General features: G+C 42.4%; 1 protein-coding gene across 1 annotated transcript in view; it reads left to right on the top strand.

Annotated features, from left to right (window-relative positions):
- The window catches only part of ACOT13 (acyl-CoA thioesterase 13), a 35,239-nt gene that overhangs the window by 503 nt on the left and 14,498 nt on the right, over nt 1-20,238 (top strand). The gene's annotated exons all lie outside the window — the stretch shown is intronic.

Genomic DNA, 20,238 nt, shown 5'->3' with positions numbered 1-20,238 from the left:
AGTTCTCTATCTAAACATAGATAAGTATGGTTATGACTCGTGGAGACAGAATTGCTCAGTTCCAAGGCTGGGAGGGACTTTGGAGTTTGATCCTTCAACCAACAAACGTCTGCATTGCTCCAGAGAAGAGTAAGAGAAACCTCTGCATTTAAGGCACATTACAGTCTAATTCTCTAGGCTCTAGAGGATTAGAAGATAAATAATTGCAATAAGGTACAAAAGCCAAGTGCTTGGTAGAGTGGTGAACGAAGGGAGAAGTTGTTCCTCTGTAGCGGTTTGGGAAATTTCTCAAAGGCACGCAACTCCTGAAGAAGTAAGTTAGCCCTTGGAGGAAGACTGAGTGCTTTTCTGAGACCAGCACTCACAAAGCCTGAAGGTGTTTGTTTGTTTTTGTTTTTTCAAGATGAGGTTTCACTCTTGTTGCCTACGCTGGAGTGCAATGGCGTGATCTCGGCTCACTGCAACCTCCACCTCCCTGATTCAAACGATTCTCCTGCCTCACTCAGCCTCCCGAGTGGCTGGGATTACAGGCATGCGCCACCATGCCCAACTAATATTGTACTTTTAGTAGAGACAGAGTTTCTCCATGTTGGTCACGCTGCTCTCGAACTCCCGACCTCAGGTGAAACGCCTGCCTCCGCCTCCCAAAGTGCTGGGATTACTGGTGTGAGCTGCCAGGCCAGGCCTTGAAGGTGTTTGTTTGTTGTTGTTGTTGTTTTGAGATGGAGTCTTGCTCAGTTGCCCAGGCGGAAGTGCACTGACACGATCTCGGCTCACTGCAACCTCCACCTCCCAGGTTCAGGTGATTCTCATGCCTCAGCCTTCCAAGTAGCTGGGATGATTACAGGCATGCGCCACCAAGCCTGGCTAATTCTGTATTTTTATTAGAGACAGAGTTTCATCATGTTGGTCAGGCTGGTTTCAAACTGCTGACCTCAGGTGCTCCACCTGCCTTGGCCTCCCAAAGTGCTGGGATTACAGGAATGAGCCACCATGCCCCACCCAAAGCACAGATTTATTGAAAATGAAAGGACACTCCTGTGTTTGGGGTGTGGAGCAGCAGCTCAAGGGCCCTAATACCCCATTGAAGTCTCCTATTGGCCACTTGGTACTCATCTCATGTAAATGAAGTGGTGACCCACAATTGGCTGTGAAAAGCAACCAATCAGAGGCTAAAGAGAAGTTACAAAGTTGCACTTATATGCAAACGAAGATGTGGCGTGGAATCAGAGGCTGAAGTGAAGTTACATAGTTACACTCCTATGGGAAGATCTCATTGGTTGCAGAAAGAATAATTTTTTTTTAAGGGATAACTTACTTCTTAGCGTAATTTTGCTTTTTGCAACCAATCAGAGGTACTTTCAGTTTCCCATCTGCCACACAGAAAAGGTGGGGGTTTGGAAAGGGAGAAGCCTCTGGTTCTTTTGTTACTTGGTGTGGAAAGTTAGGGTTATACTTTCAGTTTAGTTCTAGGAAGTTGGCATGAAACAGCCCTAGGTTCCCTGCCTCCAGATCCTATTCTCCTGCCTCGCTTGTAAGAAAATCATGTTCCATAAGAAGCATTTATAACTAAACCTTGTGAACCCCAAAAATTTGAGACAGGTCTCAGTTAATTTAGAAAGTTTATTTTGCCAAGGTTGAGGATGCGCACGCAGTGACACAGCCTCAGGAGGTCCTGACAACATGTGCCCAAGGTGGTCAGAGCACAGCTTGGTTTTATACATTTTACGGAGATATAAGACATCAATCAATATATGTAAAATGAACACTGGTTGGGTTCGGAAAGGCGGGACAACTTGAAGCGGGAAGGGGGCTTCCAGGTCACAGGTAGGTGGGAGACAAATGGTTGCATTCTTTTGAGTTTCTGATTTACCTTTCCTAAGGAGGCTGTCAGATACACATTTATCTCAGTGAGCAGAGGGATGACTTTGAATAGAATGGGAGGCAGGTTTGCCCTAAGCAGTTCCTAGCTTGAATTTTCCTTTTAACTTAGTGATTTGGGGGCCCAAGATATTTTCCTTTACATTTGCCCCCTTTTCTTTTTTTAAAAGAAATTTTTTGGAGAAAGCATTTTAGAAGAAAAATGAGTCTTTGGTCCCAGATTTCATTTGATCTCTCATGCCAGGATGGTTTATTCCTAGATAGGTAAGTCCCAAGTTATTAAGAAAGCTAATTTTTAGAAGGCTGTGAACTCCCATGTCCTGTGAAGAGAAAATAGGGGGAGGAAGGGTGAAAAACAACAAACAAAAGAACAATCCTGGAAAATATACATAGGCCACATTATTCTGAAGTCCATACATCAGTAGGCAGGTATGAAAGTGGCTTATGCGTGTAAATAGGTTGCCATTATTTTCTTCTGAAGTTTAAGTTGTCTAGCTTTAGTTTGCAGGGCTTTACAAAAGCACAGCTGTTTTCAGTGACTCCTAATTAGGAAAAAAAGCAAAAGAAAGAAGAAAAAAATTAAAAATATTATTTTGGAGACTTGTAGCCAGGAAAAATTCGAATTCAGCCTAAAGTGTAGAAAATAATAAAAATTGAAAAAATTAGGCAAGGCTAGTATCCAACAACAAGTGGACTATAAGTTTTGAAACATAATTTTTCTCTCTCCAGTTTTCCATTTTTACTAAAGACAAATCATGGTAGGACTGATTTGCTTTATTATATTTGACTAGATTATTTGTATAAAGTGTAGCAAGAATAATTATTTTTCACATAGGCGTTTAAAAATTGGCTTTGAAGGAACTTTGTTCCATAGAAGGAATCTCAGATAAGATTTTTTTTTTTTTTTTTTTTTTGAGACGGAGTCTCGCTCTGTCACCCAGGCTGGAGTGCAGTGGCGCAATCTCGGCTCACTGCAAGCTCCGCCTCCCGGGTTTGTGCCATTCTCCTGCCTCAGCCTCCCGAGTAGCTGGGACTACAGGCGCCCGCCACCACGCCCGGCTAATTTTTTGTACTTTTAGTAGAGACGGGGTTTCGCCGTGTTAGCCAGGATGGTCTCGATCTCCTGACCTCGTGATCCGCCCACCTTGGCCTCCCAAAGTGCTGGGATTACAAGCGTGAGCCACTGCGCCCGGCCAAGATTTTTTTAAAGCCAAGCTCAGCCACGGATTTGTACCATCAAATACCTATGAGTAGGGTGAATTTCCTCTCTTTTTGATGTTCCATGATAAACTAGGGGCTCCTGGACCTGTCAGAAAATGACATTCTTTACTTAGCACAGATCAGAAACCCTGTATAGGGACTGTGTAAAGTATAAGGCCGGTTTTCCCAAGGGCTTTTATTGGCTCCATAAGTCAGGTTTGATTACTTAAAGGAAAGTATACCATTCCACTCAAAGCCTTGGTAAAATAATTAGTTTCTCCAATTATGTCCTGTTATAAATGAAAACAGATTCTTATTGCATGTATGCAAATAACTGTATTGGCACAAGTTAAGAATACTCACAAATAGTTTACAAATTCTGGAGAAATCAGGTAGAGAGAAACAAATATGCTCCAAATTTTGTTGATCGGAGTATACTAAATTGTTAAAAGCTGTCAATAGCTCAAAAGAAAAGTTTCAAGACTCTGAAAAACAAAGCAAAAGATCAGCAATGTTTTAAGCAAAAAGTCAAAAAGATTAGTTCAGTCCACGTAGTTAATTCCTATTCTGCTTGATATTCATGAGCATTTTACCTCTCTGTGAGTTCTGAAAGTTTTTCCTCTATTCTCATCTAACAATTTCCAAAGTTATTGGAGACCTGTATTCAAGAAGAAACAACAGGTGCTGGAGAGGATGTGGAGGAATAGTGACGTTTTTACACTGTTGGTGAGAGTGTAAACTAGGTCAACCATTGTGGAAGACTGTGGCGATTCCTCAAGGATCTAGAACTAGAAATACCATTTGACCCAGCCATCCCATTACTGGGTATATACCCACAGGATTATAAATCATGCTACGATAAAGACACATGCACACCTATGTTTACTGCAGCACTAGTCACCATAGCAAAGACTTGGAACCAACCCAAATGTCCATCAATGATAGACTGGATTAAGAAAAAATGACACATATACACCATGGAATACTATGCAGCCATAAAAAAGGATGAGTTCATGTCCTTTGTAGGGACATGGATGAAGCTGGAAACCATCATTCTCAGCAAACTATCGCAAGGACACAAAACCAAACACCGCATGTTCTCACTTATAGTTGGGAATTGAACAATGAGAACACTTGGACACAGGGTGGGGAACATCACACACTGGGGCCTGTTGTGGGGTGGAGGAATGGGGGAGGGATAGCACTAGGGGAAATACCTAATGTAAATGACGAATTAATGGGTGCAGCAAACCAACATGGCACATGTATACATATGTAACAAACCTGCACATTGTGCACATGTACCCTAGAACTTAAAGTATAATTTAAAAAAACAAATTTAACAAAGAAAACATTATCAAGAATAAAACACTTAATGAATCTCAAAAAACAACAACAGCAACAACAACAAAAAAAACACTTTCTAAAGAGGACCAAAACAACACAACAATTGTGCATGGATGACTAAAAGTTTTAGGGCAGCCATAGTCAAAGACACAATTGACAAGGAAATTTGTTACCTCTCCTCTGTAGCACACAATAATTTTAACATAACGATGATTATTACTGATAATGTACACTAGGTCATATCAGAATTACAGGAATTTCCCAGAATTTCGGAACACATACCAATAACATATTTATACAAATACATCTCAAAGCCAAACACTGTTGCAGATTTGACAATGCTTCCTGTGTAATTTTTGTACCAAATAAGCCAAATTATGCCATTTTTGGACTTTAGGGAACCTAATATCTTAAAGGACTAATTAGGTCAGAAAAAGACATAATTTATAATTTGATTTTGGAAAGTTTGTCAAATATCAAATGTTTAAAACACCTGATATCACAAAAATAGGATTACAGGTCATTATAAAATAAATCATTCATTTAACCAAAGTGATAACTCAAGCATTTCATAAAAAGGTGAAAACCTTCATTCTTTGAGAGAGGAGACTTAACTTTCCAAACAATAAGCCCTAATAAAAACAGCATGAAGCTAATTAAATTTGTTTTCAAAATTTTATAAACAATCTATAAAATTATAAACGTGACCATAAGATATAACTTCTAACTGGGCATGGTGGCTCACGCCTGTAATCCCAGCACTTTGGGAGGCCGAGGTGGGTGGATGAGGAGGTCAGGAGATCAAGACCATCCTGGCCAACGTGGTGAAACCCCTTCTCTACTAAAAATACAAAAATTAGCTGAGCTTGGTGGCACACGTCTGTAGTCCCAGCTACTTGGGAGGCTGAGGCAGGAGAATTGCTTGGAGCCAGGAGGCGGAGGTTACAGTGAGCTGAGATTGAGCCACTGCGGTTCCAGCCTGGGTGACAGAGCGAGACTCCGTCTCGAAAAAAAAAAAAAAAAAGATATAACTTCCATAAGCCTTTATAACCTTTATTAAGGAGTCGGTTAATGTGTCAAGAAAACCTTGTTAATCTGATTACAGGGACCCATAAGCTGATCTTACATCATTGTGCCTTTGACATTCATGATTAATTTATAGAGAAACCGAACTTATTTTATCTTTCAAATTTGGACCTTACATTCTCACGTGCCCACCTCTTCTTCGATAGTCTCTGGGCCTTGAGGAGTTGAATGCCTTTCATTTCTGGCCCTGTATCTCTGGAATGCAGTTTATTTTGATTGGCATCTTCTACAGGGCCTGAAGATGACAGCTTCAATTGCTATCAGTGTTTAAGATTTAGGAGGACTTGGTGTCCTTTTTAGACCCAGGAGTCAAAGCCCTGTAACCTAATGTCACAAGGACTTTAAAAGCACATACAGGAAAATACCCAGTTGCAATCATGTTAATTAAAAAAATTTTTTTCAATCTCAGTTTTTTCCTAAACATAGGAATTATTTCAACAAAATGTAAACTGTGTTGGGTCAGTTACCAAAAAGCAAAAGAAAAGACCTTCTGCAATGCACAGAACATTATGTTGGAAGAAAACACTTCCTTTAGACCTTTAAGACAACGTGCCTTTTTAAAGGGGAGGGAAAGCTGAAAAAAAACAGCAAGATGCAATACAATTGGACTTTCAGTTTTAAAAAAAACATTAAATTCTCTTATAATTTTTTTTTTTTTTTTTGAGATAGTCTCGCTCTGTTGCCCAGTTTGGAGTGCATTGGTGCAATCTCAGCTCACTGCAGTCTCTGCCTCTCGGGTTCAAGCAATTCTTGTGCCTCAGCCTGCCAAGTAGCTGGGACTACAGGCACATGCCAACATGCCTGGCTAATTTTTGTATTTTTGTTAGAGACGAGGTGTCACTACATTGGCCAGGCTGGTCTACAACCCCTGACCTCAAATGATCTGCCTGTCTTGGCCTCCCAAAGTGCTGGGATTACAGGCAGAAGCCACCATTCACAGGCAAATTCTCTTATAATTTATTAAGAGTAAGTTAACCCCTTAAGAAAATTTTATTTTTCTAACCAATAATTTAGTGTATATGTGTCTTTGTTTTTTTAACATAAAGCCCAGTCTCTAGAAACAGCATTATAATTTCCTTTTAATTGTAAACAACATGATCATATACAATTTTTTAAAAACAAATCCTCTTATTGTGACTTACACAGACCATTCATGACATGCTTGAACTTTTATCTTAGGACTAAATTTACCATACAGTATTCTTTCTCATATAAAATTATTTCTCTTTTAAGCTTTCTTACCACACACAAAAAAATTTATGTTTTATAACTTCCTTTACAACATCTCTCTCATTTCCTGATTCCTTTACCTTGTTGTATACATGACCTTTAAATAAGTTTTGTGGGTTTTTTTGTTTATTTGTTTTTTATCTGAGACAGAGTCTTGCTCTGGCACCCAGGCTGGAACGCAATGGCCCAATCTTGGCTCACTGCAACCTCCACCTCCTGGGTTCAAGTGATTCTCCTGCCTCAGCCTCTCAAGTAGCTGTGATTACAGGTGCACCACAATGCCCAACTAATTTTGTATTTATAGTAGGGACAGGGTTTCACCATGTTGATCAGGCTGGTCTTGAACTGACTTCAAGTGATCTGCATGCCATAGCGTCCCAAAGTGCTGGGATTGCAGGCATGAGCCACTGCCCGTGGCCTAAATAAGCTTTGAATTAGACAACACTTGTTCACTTTTTTTTTTTTTTTGAGATAGAGTCTCATTCTGTCACCCAGGCTGGAGTGCAGTTGTGTGATTTCAGCTCACTGCAGCATCTGCCTCCTGTGTTCAACTTATTCTCCTATGTCAGCCTCCTGAGTAGGTGGGATTACAGGCACCTGCCACCATGCCTGGCTAATTTTTATTTTTTGTATTTTTAGTAGAGATAAGGTTTCACCATGTTGGCCAAGCTAGTCTCAAACTCCTGACCTCAAGTGATCTGACTGCCTTGGCCTCCCAAAGTGCTGGGATTACAGGCATGAGTCAGTGCACCCAGCCCTAGAGTTCAACTGTTTTTTTATTTTCTTATTATAAGTTCTAGGGTACATGTGCACAACGTACAGGTTTGTTACATATGTATACATGTGCCATGTTGGTGTGCTGCACCCATTAACTCATCATTTACATTAGATATATCTCCTAATGCTATCCCTCCCCCCTCCCCCCACCCCACGACAGGCCCTGGTGTGTGATGTTCCCCACCCTGTGTCCAAGTGTTCTCATTGTTCAATTCCTACCTATGAGTGAGAACATGCGGTGTTTGGTTTTCTGTCCTTGTGATAGTTTGCTGAGAATGATGGTTTCCAGCTTCATCCATGTCCCTACAAAGGACATGAACTCGTCCTTTTTTATGGCTGCATAGTATTCCATGGTGTATATGTGCCACATTTTCTTATTCCAGTCTATCATTGATGGACATTTGGGTTGGTTCCAAGTCTTTGCTATTGTGAATAGTGCCGCAATAAACATACATGTGCGTGTGTCTTTACAGCAGCATGATTTATAATCCTTTGGGTATATACCCAATAATGGGATGGCTGGGTCAAATGGTATTTCTAGGTCTAGATCCTTGAGGAATCGCCACAGTGTCTTCCACAATGGTTGAACTAGTTTACACTCCCACCAACAGTGTAAAAGTCTTCCTATTTCTCCACATCCTGTCCAGCACCTGTTGTTTCCTGACTTTTTAATGATCGCCATTCTAACTGGTGTGAGATGGTATCTCATTGTGGTTTTGATTTGCATTTCTCTGATGGCCAGTGATGATGAGCATTTTTTCTTGTGTCTGTTGGCTGCATAAATGTCTTATTTTGAGAAGTATCTGTTCATATCCTTTGTCCACTTTTCGATGGGGTTGTTTGATTCTTTCTTGTAAATTTGTTTAAGTTCTTTATAGATTCTGGATATTAGCCCTTTGTCAGATGGGTAGATTGTAAACATTTTCTCCCATTCTGTAGGTTGCCTGTTCACTCTAATGGTAGTTTCTTTTGCTGTGCAGAAGCTCTTTAGTTTAATTAGATCCCATTTGTCAATTTTTGCTTTTGTTGCCATTGCTTTTGGTGTTTTTAGACATGAAGTCCTTGCCCATGCCTATGTCCTGAATGGTATTGTCTAGGTTTTCTTCTGGGGTTTTTATGGTTTTAAGCCTAATATTTAAGTCTTTAATCCATCTTGAATTAATTTTTGTATAAGGTGTAAGGAAGGGATCCAGTTTCAGCTTTCTACATATGGCTAGCCAGTTTTCCCAGCACCATTTATTAAAAGGGAATCCTTTCCCCATTTCTTGTTTTTGTCAGGTTTGTCAAAGATCAGATGGTTGTAGATGTGTGGTATTATTTCTGAGGGCTCTCTTCTGTTCCATTGGTCTATATCTCTGTTTTGGTACCAGTACCATGCTGTTTTGGTTACTGTAGCCTTGTAGTATAGTTTGAAGTCAGGTAGCGTGATGCCTCCAGCTTTGTTCTTTTGGCTTAGGATTGTCTTGGCGATGCAGGCTCTTTTTTGGTTCCATATGAACTTTAAAGTAGTTTTTTCCAATTCTGTGAAGAAAGTCATTGGTAGCTTGATGGGGATGGAATTGAATCTATGAATTACCTTGGGCAGTATAGCCATTTTCATGATATTGATTCTTCCTATCCATGAGCATGGAATGTTCTTCCATTTGTTTGTGTCCTCTTTTATTTCATTGAGCAGTGGTTTGTAGTTCTCCTTGAAGAGATCCTTCACATCCCTTGTAAGTTGGATTCCTAGGTATTTTATTCTCTTTGAAGCAATTGTGAATGGGAGTTCACTCATGATTTGGCTCTCTGTTTGTCTGTTATTGGTGTATAGGAATGCTTGTGATTTTTGCACATTGATTTTGTATCCTGAGACTTTGCTGAAGTTGCTTATCAGCTGAAGGAGATTTTGGGCTGAGATGATGGCGTTTTCTAAATATACAATCATGTCATCTACAAACAGGGACAATTATAGAAGGACTGGGGGTCCTTCTATAAGCATTTCTAATGGAGGATCATGCCTTGCCGCTCTTTTGGCTTCAGTATCCGCTTGGCAGTTCCTTTCTATTTCTCTTTCCTTTCTGGTGACTCTGGCAGTGTAAGATTGCCACCTCTTTAGGTTTCTGTACAGCCAATAGTAATCTCCTAATGGCTTCCTGATGTTTGATAGGTGTTGCCTCAGAAGTTTGGAATTCCCCTCTCTCCATATTGCTGCATGGGCATGGAGGACTAGGTAAGCATACCTAGAGTCTGTATATACATTTACCCTTTTCCCTTCTCCTAATTCTAGTGCCCGAGTGAGGGCTATTAGTTCTGCAAGCTGAGCACTAGTTCCTGGAGTGAGGGAATTACTTTCAAGTATTCCATTATCACTGACCACTGCATACCCCGCTTTTCAAAGTCCTTTTTCTGCAAAGTAACTTCCATCAGTATACAAGTTAAGGTTGGGATCAGTCAAGGGAACCCCTAAAACGTCCCCTCGAGTGGCATAGGTTTGAGCAATTACTTGTTGACAGTTATGTTCTATCTTTTCGTCATTGTCTGGAAGAAATGTGGCTGTGTTAAGAGTTGCACAAGTGTGCAGTCACAGCACTGGCCCTTCAAGTAATAGAACCTGATATTTAAGTAAACGGTTGTCTGACAGCTACAAGTCTCCTTTAGCAGTGAGTATGCTGTTCACATCATGAGATGTTCACACAGTAAGATCTCTTCCCTGTATTATTTTAACTGCTTCACATACTGACTGCTACTGCTGCCACTACCCGTAAACAATGAGGCCAACCCTTTGCCACTACATCAATTTCCTTACTCAGGTATGCCACGGGTTGCAAGCTGGTCCCTCAGACCTGTATAAGGACTCCTAGAGCTATTCCTGTTTCTTCTGTGACATATAAAGAAAAGTCTTGCCCCATTGGCAAGCTTACAACTGGGGCTTGGGTTAGGGCCTTCTTTAGGGCCTGGAAAGCTGCTTCTGCTTCAGGTGTCCATCTTACTAAATGGGTATTGGCTTTCTGAGTTTCCTTAATTAGTGTGTATAATGGCCTGGCTATTTCGCTGTACCTGGGAATCCATATTCGGCAGAAGCTTGTTATGCCAAGGAACACTCTTAGTTGCTTTAGGGTTTTGGGATGAGGATAAGCCAGTATAGGCTGGATACGTTCCTCACTGAGGGCCCTGGTGCCTTTGGATAATTTTAGCCCTAAGTATTTAACCTGCTGTGAGCAGAGCTGAGCCTTTTGTTTGGAAACCTTGTAGCCACAGGTAGCAAGGAAATTTAAGAGTGCTTGGGTGGCTTGATGGCACAAGGTTTCTGATCGGTTGGCTAGAATTAAATCATCCCCGTACCGAAGGACGAGAGTGTCCAGGTATGAGAATTGGCTCAAGTCTTGGGCTAATGCCTGGCCAAATAGATGGGGGCTATCCTTGAACCCTTGGGGTGAAACAATCCAGGTGAGTTGAGACGTTGGGTTCGAAGGATCTTCAAAGGCAAACAAGAATTGAGAGTCAGGGTGTACAGGGATGCAGAAAAAGGCATCCTTAAGGTCCAGGACTGTAAACCACTCTGCTTTCTGTGGTTTTTGGGAAAGCAGAGTATAAGGGTTAGGTACAGCTGGGTATAGAGGAAGAACAGCCTCATTGACAATCCTGAGATCTTGCACTAACCTCCACTGTCCATTAGGTTTCTGTACTCCTAAAATTGGAGGATTGCAGGGACTATCACATGGTTTACTAGGCCTTGGGCTTTTAAGTCCTTAACAATCTTTTGGAGCCCTTGTTGGGCCTCAGGTCTAAGGGGTACTGCCTTTGGTAGGGAAAGGAGGTGGAATCCTTTAGTTTAACTTGAACAGGATGGCATTCTTTGCTCGTCCATATCGTCCTTCTGTTGCCCAGACTTCAGGATTAATTCCCTCCTCAAGCAGGAGACAACAAACAGGTGTTCCTTCTCCTACGTTCAGATATATAATGGCCCCTGCTTTTGCTAGAATGTCTCTCCCTAACAAGGGAGTGGGGCTTTCAGGCATAATTAGAAAAGCATGTGAAAAGAGTAAAGTTCCCCAGTCACAACTTAGTGGCTGGGAGAAGTATCTAGGCTGTCCTAGGACCCTTCGGATAGTGACAGATCTGGAGGACAGTTGTCTGGGACAGGAGAGTAAGACTGAGAAGGCCATGCCAGTGTCCAGGAGACAGTTAACCTCCTGGCCCTCAATGGTCAAGCATACCGGGCCCTGTGAGGGTGACGGCATGGGCTGGCGCTTGCTCTGGGAACCCTTAGTCCTGCTGCTGGATCATCTGGTTATGGGCTTCTGACTCAGAGAACCTTCATCCCCTGGGGCAGTGGGCCTTCCAGTGATTCCCTTGACATAAGGGGCATGGACAAGGGGGCGGCTTACTTCTAGTTGGACAATCTTTTTTAAAGTGTCCTTATAGACTACACTGGAAGCAAGCCCTATCAGGCATTCGATTTGCCCAGCTTTTTCCTTTTCCAGAGCTTCCAAAGTCCACTTGCTTGAGGACCATGACTAAAGCGGTGGCCTTTTTTTAATCCCGTTTGTCCCGTTCTGCCTGCTCCTCCTGATCTCTATTATAAAAAACCGAGATTGCCAAGTTCAATAGGGTCTAAGTTTTGCTCCGAGCCTAAGGTGGACTTTTGAAGTTTTTTTCTAAGGTCTGCAGGTGACTGAGTGATAAACTTATCCTTTAAGATTAGTTGGCCTTCAATAGAGTCAGGTGACAGGGAGGTATGCTTCCTCAATGCCTCCCTTAGGCTCACCAGAAAGGCAGTAGGATTTTCTTCCTTTCCCTGTGTTATAGTGGACATCATTGAATAATTCATAGGCTTGTTCCTAGTTTTCCTTAGTCCTAGCACACAAGTTAGCAAATGTCTGCGGCACCAATTTCCATGTTCTGATTCTGTGTCCCCATGAGGGTCTACACTGGGAACTGCCTGCTGGCCTGTGGGGAATCGTTCTCTTTCCTCTGTTGTCATCCTATCATTGACCTGACTGAGATACCAGAGATCACCAAACTCTCGGGCTGCAGTTATGGCGGCATTTCTCTCATTTGGGGTTAGTGTATGATTTAGCAGTAACATTTTATCTCTTCATGTCAGATCAAAAGATTGTCCTAACCCTTGTAAAACATCAATATAGCCATCAGGGTTATCTGATAATTTACCTAGGTCTATTTTAATTTGCTTTAAGTCTGAGAGAGAAAAAGGTACATGCACTCTGGCTGGGCCGAATTCTGCTCCTCCCACTGCTTGGAAGGGGCATAATCGGGGAATATTGGCACTGTTTGGTTCATTGTTTATCCCTTTGTCTATCTCCTTTGGACCTTTGGGAAAAAGGGGGTCCTTATTAGTTGGGGAAGGAGTCGGGGGGATGCTGGGATAGGGAGGTAGACTCTGAGGGCTTCCTGTAGGGCATAAACCACACTTTTTACATAATTGCGAGTTGTCTCTTAATGAAAAGAAAGTTTGCACATATGGCACTTCACTCCATTTGCCCTCCTTTCTACAGAAGAGGTCTAGCTGTAAGATGGTGTTATAATTTCTACTTCCCTCAGGAGGCCAGGTTTCTCCCCCTTGAAGAGGATATTGTGGCCAGGAGGTACTGCAGAAGAATATAAGTCATTTCTTTCTTAGCGTCTGAGGGTCAAATTGCTCCTTATTCTCCAGAATACATCTTAAGGGCGTTTTTGCCTTGGGGTTGGGGGAACGTTACCCATCTGAAAAAAGAACATAGGGATGCCAGCACCCCTAGTCATTTCCCGATGAGCATTAGTCCTAAAGCATCCTCTAAGGGCCTAATGCTTATTCTTTTCCAGGGTGCCTAACCACCCATGGACCTCTGCTTATCGGATTAGTTATGCTCACCGATGTAGCAGTCCTGCACCTATTTTCCCACCTCTCTTGACCACAAAGAAAGTTGCTGGATTCTAGTGGTTCTTTACCAGTATGCCCAACATTGCCTTTGCGCTCAGGGGTGAGTCCTAGAGCTGGGCTGGGTTCCTGGGTATTTCATAAAAACCCAGCTGTCCCATCAAGATGCATTCCCATAAACAACAGTCTTATGCAAATTCGTTTCAGAGAGGTGTAGCGAACCTTTTGAGTGAGGTTTGAGATAGTCTTTTGATTATGTAAGTATGGGCTTGGCTGAGTGCAAACAGCTCGCACGTTTGAGGAGACCAATTATTAGGCAATTTTTCTAACTCTGCTTCCACAAGAGTCTCTGTATCAGTTTCTGAATACCTACTTGGTTTTTTCCCTCAATCACCTGGGAGGAACCATCTATCGTCCTGTCCTGAAGGGAGTTCCTCCTAGGTCTGGTCGGACCTTTGTATGGTAATTAAGATTTAAATCCTTTGTTAGGAAATCTGCTGGGTTAGGGGAATTATCAGTGGTTGGAGTTACATTACCCTTTTCTATCATAATAGCCCCATACTTTAAGATTTTTGATTTAGTAAGCTACCTTTTTGCTTTTTTTTGACTTAGAATAATTTAACTGGTGAGGTGTGCTCACAACGAGGTTTCCTCTAAAAGTTACTTTTCTACTTTTAGCAAAGCAGTTGCCGCTACCGACTGAAGGCATTTGGCCCATCCGCGGGTTACTGGGTTAAGGATTTTTTATAGGAAAGCTACAGGTTGCCAGTGGCCTCAGTGCTTTTGGGCTATGCCCTTATTTACATTGACAACAGTGGTATTGGAGTGTTGTAGAGTCACGGAGAAGACCTTCAATTATCAATTACAGGTTTTAAATTTACCCTGGCTTTTAAAGAAATAGGGCACACATTTTTTTTTTTTTACTATTCCTATCTTTTCTTTCTTTTTCTCTTCGACTCCGTCTTTGTCTCTCTCTCCGTCTCTCTCTCTCTCTCCATCTCTCTGTCTCTCTCCGTCTCTCTCTCTCTCTCCATCTCTCTGTCTCTCTCCATCTCTCTTAGCCATTACAAACTTGGGGCCCTGGCAAGGGTGGTGGGGAACGGGTCCCACATAACTGCCCATGTCGAGAGCTGCATACCTAAATTGGGAGGGACACGAGGGATAAGACTCCCTGGGTTACAGCCCAGGTGCCTAAGGACACAACGCAGAGCCTCCCTAGATCCCTTTGGAGATACAACTTGCTAGAGGGAATTAAAGTGTGAACCATTAGTACCTAGGAGGCAGGGATCAGAGGAAGTAGATTCAAAGGTAAGGAGAATTTTGGGGCTACACTTTCAAGAAAGTCGTGGTCAGGACCCATGAGGTATGGTCAGAAGGAAAGGTAGGGGCGCACGCATGGGCGACTGTTGAGTAGAGACTTCTGGCTGCGCCGTGATCTCAACAGGCTAATGCCGGGAGTTCCGGACAACAGCTTTCTGCCTCTAATCAGCCCTACGCTTCCCCAAGAAAATTGAAAGTGGAAGCTGGCTCCAAGCAGACCAACGTCCCCAACCCAGAAGGGCTGGGGGTTGTTAGAAAGCCCTTCCCCAGATAGCCTCACACCTGAGTCTTAAGTCCGGTGGCCACGCTAATCGTTTGTAACTGGCCGACAGATGCCCAGTATTTTCCTCCAATTCTAAGGAAGGATAGGACAGAATAACAAGCGAAAGTGGTCCAGTATTACTCACTGCTTTGGATGTCCCTTCGTGGTCACCAAAATGTTACCAGGGGTCCTTGCTTCCAGAGCTCCCAAGATGGTGGTAGGCCACTTCCAAAATGGTGGCAGGCCACTTCCAAGATGGTGGCAAGCCTCATGTTCTCTTACCTGGGGTTCTCGGCCTCACAGATTCCAAGGAATGGAATCTTGGGCCATGCGGTGAATGTTATAGCTCTATTAGAAGACATGGGTCACGGAAGAGAACCGTGGAACCCAGTGACTAGTGTTCAGCTCGATTAGGATGAACCCAGGCACTTAGCTGTGCAGGAACAATGGCAAGCCTTTAGCCCGATCAGGAGTGGCAATGGGCGCCTCGCTGGATCTGGAGCACAGTGGACACCCTGCTGGATCCGGAGGGATGGGAGTCAGTGGCGGGTCTGCGATGGCGGCAAACAGCAGTGGTGGATGGCGAGCGAAAGCTCAGTTCGAGCCGTAACAAACATGGACCAGAAGAGTGCAGTTGCAAGATTTAACAGGGTGAAATAGAGTGAAAACAGAGCTCCCATACAAAGGGAGGGGACCCAAAGAGGGTCGCTGTTGCCAGCTCAAATGCTTGGGTTTGTATCCTGATCCTTGTCCCTCCTGCTGTGCTCTCAGGCAATAGATGATTGGCTATTTCCTTGCCCCCTGTTTTTGCCTAATTAGCATTTTAGTGAGCTCTCTGATTGGTTGGGTGTGAGCTAAGTTGCAAGCCCCGTGTTTAAAGGTGGATGTGGTCACCGTCACCTTCCCAACTAGTCTTAGGGATTCTTAGTTGGCCTAGGAAATCCAGCTAGTCCTGTCTGTCAGTTTGAGCCATAAAGTTAGCTCATGCTGGTACCAAGCACTGATAGGAGATTTGTCAAAGGTCAGGGACACCTCCACTCAGAATCCCTTTATGGTTACCAAATGTGAACCCCGAAAATTTGAGACAGGTCTCAGTTAATTTAGAAAGTTTATTTTGCCAGTTGGGCCCGGTGGCTCACACCTGTAATCCCAGCACTTTGGGAGGTCAAGGCAGGTGGATCATCTGAGGTCAGGAGTTCAAGACCAGCCTGGCCAACATGGTGAAACCCTGTCTCTACCAAAATACAAAAATTAGCCAGGTGTGGTGGCAAATGCCTGTAATCCCAGCTACTCAGGAGGCTGAGACATGAAAATTGCTTGCACCAAGAGGCGGAGGTTGCAGTGAGCCGAGATTGTGCTACTGCACTCCAACCTGGGTGGACAGAGTGAGACTGTCTCTCTCAAAAACAAAAAAATTAAGTTTATTTTGCCAAGGTTGGTTCCGATGACGTGCCCAAGGTGGTCAGATCACAGCTTGGTTTTATACATTTTAGGCGACATGAAACATCAGTCAATATATGTAAAATGAACATTGGTTTGGTCTGGAAAGGTAGGACAACTCAAAGCAGGGAGGGGGCTTCCAGGTCACAGGTAGGTGGGAGACCAACTGCTGCATTCTTTTGAGTTTCTAATTAGCCTTTCTAAAGGAAGCAATCAGATATGCATTTATCTCAGTGAGCAGAGGGATGACTTTGAATAGAGTGGGAGGTACGTTTGCCCTAAGCAGTTCCCAGCTTGAATTTTCCTTGTAGCTTAGTGATTTTGGGGCCCAAGATATTTTCTTACACAGCCTGAAAAACAAAAGCCCTTGGTATTGTCAGCTTCTTGAGTTAGTTAACCTAAGAACGTTTAGGGGGTTTCCTAAATGTTTTAATGCATGCATGTCTGTTTTTCTGATTAAGATAGAATACTGGGAAATTTGGAAGTGGAGTTTAAACACAGAATCAGCTGCAGTCATGTATAGGTCCCCTCCTGAAACACAACTCTCAGGCTGTATTGTAACAATGTATATAACTGTCCCTATCTCTCAGGGCTTTTGTGAAAAATAGAGGAAATAATACTTAGACAAATATATTTAATGTTTTCAAATGGCAAATGGCATAAAATCCAAGGGCATACTATTTGATAGTAACTCTTTGAAAGATAAGTTATCCAGAAAAGGATGTATTGGCCTAAGGGGAAGTTTGAATTCCTTAAAAAATCTGTAGCCATTTTCCTTGGTAAGCTTTCAGCAACTTCATCGGTGTGTATCTTCTTGTGATAATCTTGCCGTGGGTTGGATTGCCTTTGAGTATCTGGTTAAAAAAATCCTCATACCTTGAACAGACACACTGGAATAGTCATAAACTACACCCTTGCCTAAGTTGGCAGTGATGGTAACTTGCCTTCCAAGAAGACTGATATGTCCGTTGAACTAGAAATACAGTTTCCCAGAAGTTGCAGTAAGGTTGAAGTGTCCGGATTAGCGCTATCTGGTGGAAATACAATGTAAGCTACAATGTGAGTGATATCTGTAGTTATAAATTATAAAATAGCCACATTTTAAAAAGTGAAAAGAAATAGGTGAAATTAATTTTAGTAATATAGGTAACAGTATATCCAAGATATTGTTTATCACGTAATCAACGTTAAAAAGTGTTAAATCGGGCAGACATGGTCTCATGCCTGTAATCCCAGTGCTTTGGGAGGCCCAGGTGAGAAGGTTGCTTGAGGCTAGGAGTTTGAGACTAGCCTGGGCAACATAGCAAGACCCTTTCTCTACAAAAAATTAAGAATTTTCCAGGCATGATAGTGCGTACCTGTGGTCTCCTCTTCTTTGAAGGCTGAGGCAAGAGGATCCCTTGAGCCCAGGATTTCAAGGCTGCAGTGAGCTATGATTGTACCACCACACTGCAGCCTGGTGACAGTGAGACCCTGTCTCTAAAAAAAATTTTTTTTAATTTTTTTGAGTCTTAAATCTTTTCATACTTAATTTTTGAAATCCAGTGTGAATTTTATACTTATAGTACATCTCAGTTCAGACTAGCCACATTGCAAGTGCTCAGTACTGACATGTGGCTACTGGCCATTAAACTGTACAGATTGATACCATTGTAGGTACTCCGTATTTGCTCATTTGATCTAAAAGAGGTTTTGTGCCTGTTTATGTTTTGTGTAGGCAGAGTTGCTAGGGATAAAGTATGTATTTATGCATAGTAATTCATAAATCTAGTTGTGGACATGTTCTCTTTCCTTTTACTGTAACTTTTTTTTTTTTTGAGACGGAGTCTTGCTCTGTCGCCCAGGCTGGAGTGCAGTGGTGCAATCTGGGTTCACTGCAAGCTCCACCTCCCAGGTTCACATCATTCTCCTGCCTCAGCCTCCCGAGTAGCTGGGACTACAGGTGCCTGCCACCACGCCAGGCTAATTTTTTGTATTTTTAGTAGAGATGGGGTTTCACCATGTTAGCCAGGATGGTCTTGATCTCCTGACCTCGTGATCCACCCGCCTCGGCCTCCCAAAGTGCTGAGATTACAGGCGTGAGCCACCACGCCCGGCCCTTTTACTGTACTTTTTAAGGTAATATGACTTACACAAGTTGTTCTCAATTGGAGGTGACTTTGCTCCCCAAGGGACATTGGCAAAGTCTAGAGACATTTTTGAGGGACACTACTGGCATCTAATGGACAGAGACCAGAAGGGGTGCTAAATATCTTACAGTGTACAGATCTGTGCCCCATTCCTCCACAACAAAAAAGTATGCAGTCCAAATGTTCATAGTGCTAAAGTGAAAAGCATTGACTTAGAACAAAGTGAAAAGCATTGACTTAGAACAAAGATTAACAGTCAGACTGGGCACCATAGCGCACACTTGTAATCCCAGCCCTTTGGGATCCCTAGGTGGGAGAATTGCTTGAGGGCAGAAGTTCAAGACCACCCTGGCTAACATAGGGTGTTAGACCCAATCTCAATTTAAAAAAAGGAAAAAAAAAAGGTTAACAGTCAGACTAAATGTCCTGCTCTTGCTATAAAGATTGCTTTTAAATTTGTCAACAAACTAAGTACTGTGGGACTATAAAGAAATACTAACCATAGTTCTTGACCTCTAGAAATTTATAACCTAGGAATAGAAAGTATATTGCAAGGAAGGGTCCCATCAGAGGTACTGTTTAGAAAAGGAGTTTCATGAATAAGTAAGTTCAGGAAACACTGATGTATCCTTTTTTTAAAATTTTGGTAAAATACACGTAACATAAAATTTAATACCTGTGTTAGTCCATTTGTGTTGCTATAAAGGAATACCTGAGACTGGGTGAGTTATAAAGAAAAGAGGATTATTTTGACTCACAATTCTGCAGGCTGTACAAGAAGTGGGGTGCTTGCTTCTGGTGAGGGCCTCAGGAAGCTTACAATCATGTCTGAAAGCAAAGTGTGAGCAGGTGTGTCAGATGGCAAGAGAGAGGGAGTGCCACACTCTTTTTTTCTTTTCTTTTCTATTTTATTTTATTCCATTCTTTTTCTTTTCTTTTCTTCCTTTTTTCTTTCTCTCCTTTCTTTCTCTTTCACTCTTTCTCTCTTTCCTTCTCTCTCTTTCTCTCTCTCTCTTTTCTCTCTTCTCTTCTTCTTTTCTTTTTTCTTACAGGATCTCACCCTGTCACCCAGGCTAGAGTACAGTGGCACATTCACAGCTCACTGCAGCCTCAACCTCCTGAGCTCAAGCGATCCTCCTTGCCTCAGCCTCCCATGTAGCTGGGACCACAGAGGCGCGCCACCACCGCATCCAGCTAATATTTAAAATTTTTTGTAAAAACAGGCCTCACTTTGTTGCTTAGGCTGCTACACTCTTTTAAACAATCAGATCTTGCATGAGCAAGAAGGACACCAAGCCATTCGTGAGAAATCTATCCCCACTACCCAAACACCTCTCACTAGGCCCTACCTCAGCATTAGGGATCGCATTTCAACATGAGATTTGGAGGAGACACACACCATCTTAACCCTTTCTAAGTGTACAGTTTTGTAATATTAATTACATCCTCATTGTTTTGCAATGATTACCACTGTCCATCTCCAGAACTCTTTCCATCTTGCAAAACTGGAACTACAACCCATTAAACAATAACTCTCCATTTCTTCTTGCCCCCAGCTCTGGCTACCACCATTCTACTTTCTGTCTCTATGAACTGACTACTCTAGGTACTTCATATAAGTGGATCTATTGTATCCCTTTGACATATTAAAACTTTTGAGTAGCTCTGCAGTAAATAAATATGCTTAACATTATTGTGTTTGAAAC

Source organism: Symphalangus syndactylus, chromosome 23, assembly GCF_028878055.3.
Source record: "Symphalangus syndactylus isolate Jambi chromosome 23, NHGRI_mSymSyn1-v2.1_pri, whole genome shotgun sequence".
In the NCBI taxonomy this organism is placed as follows: domain Eukaryota; kingdom Metazoa; phylum Chordata; class Mammalia; order Primates; family Hylobatidae; genus Symphalangus; species Symphalangus syndactylus.
Note: the sequence above shows the minus strand (reverse complement) of the source record. Positions and strands in the feature narration are given on the sequence as shown.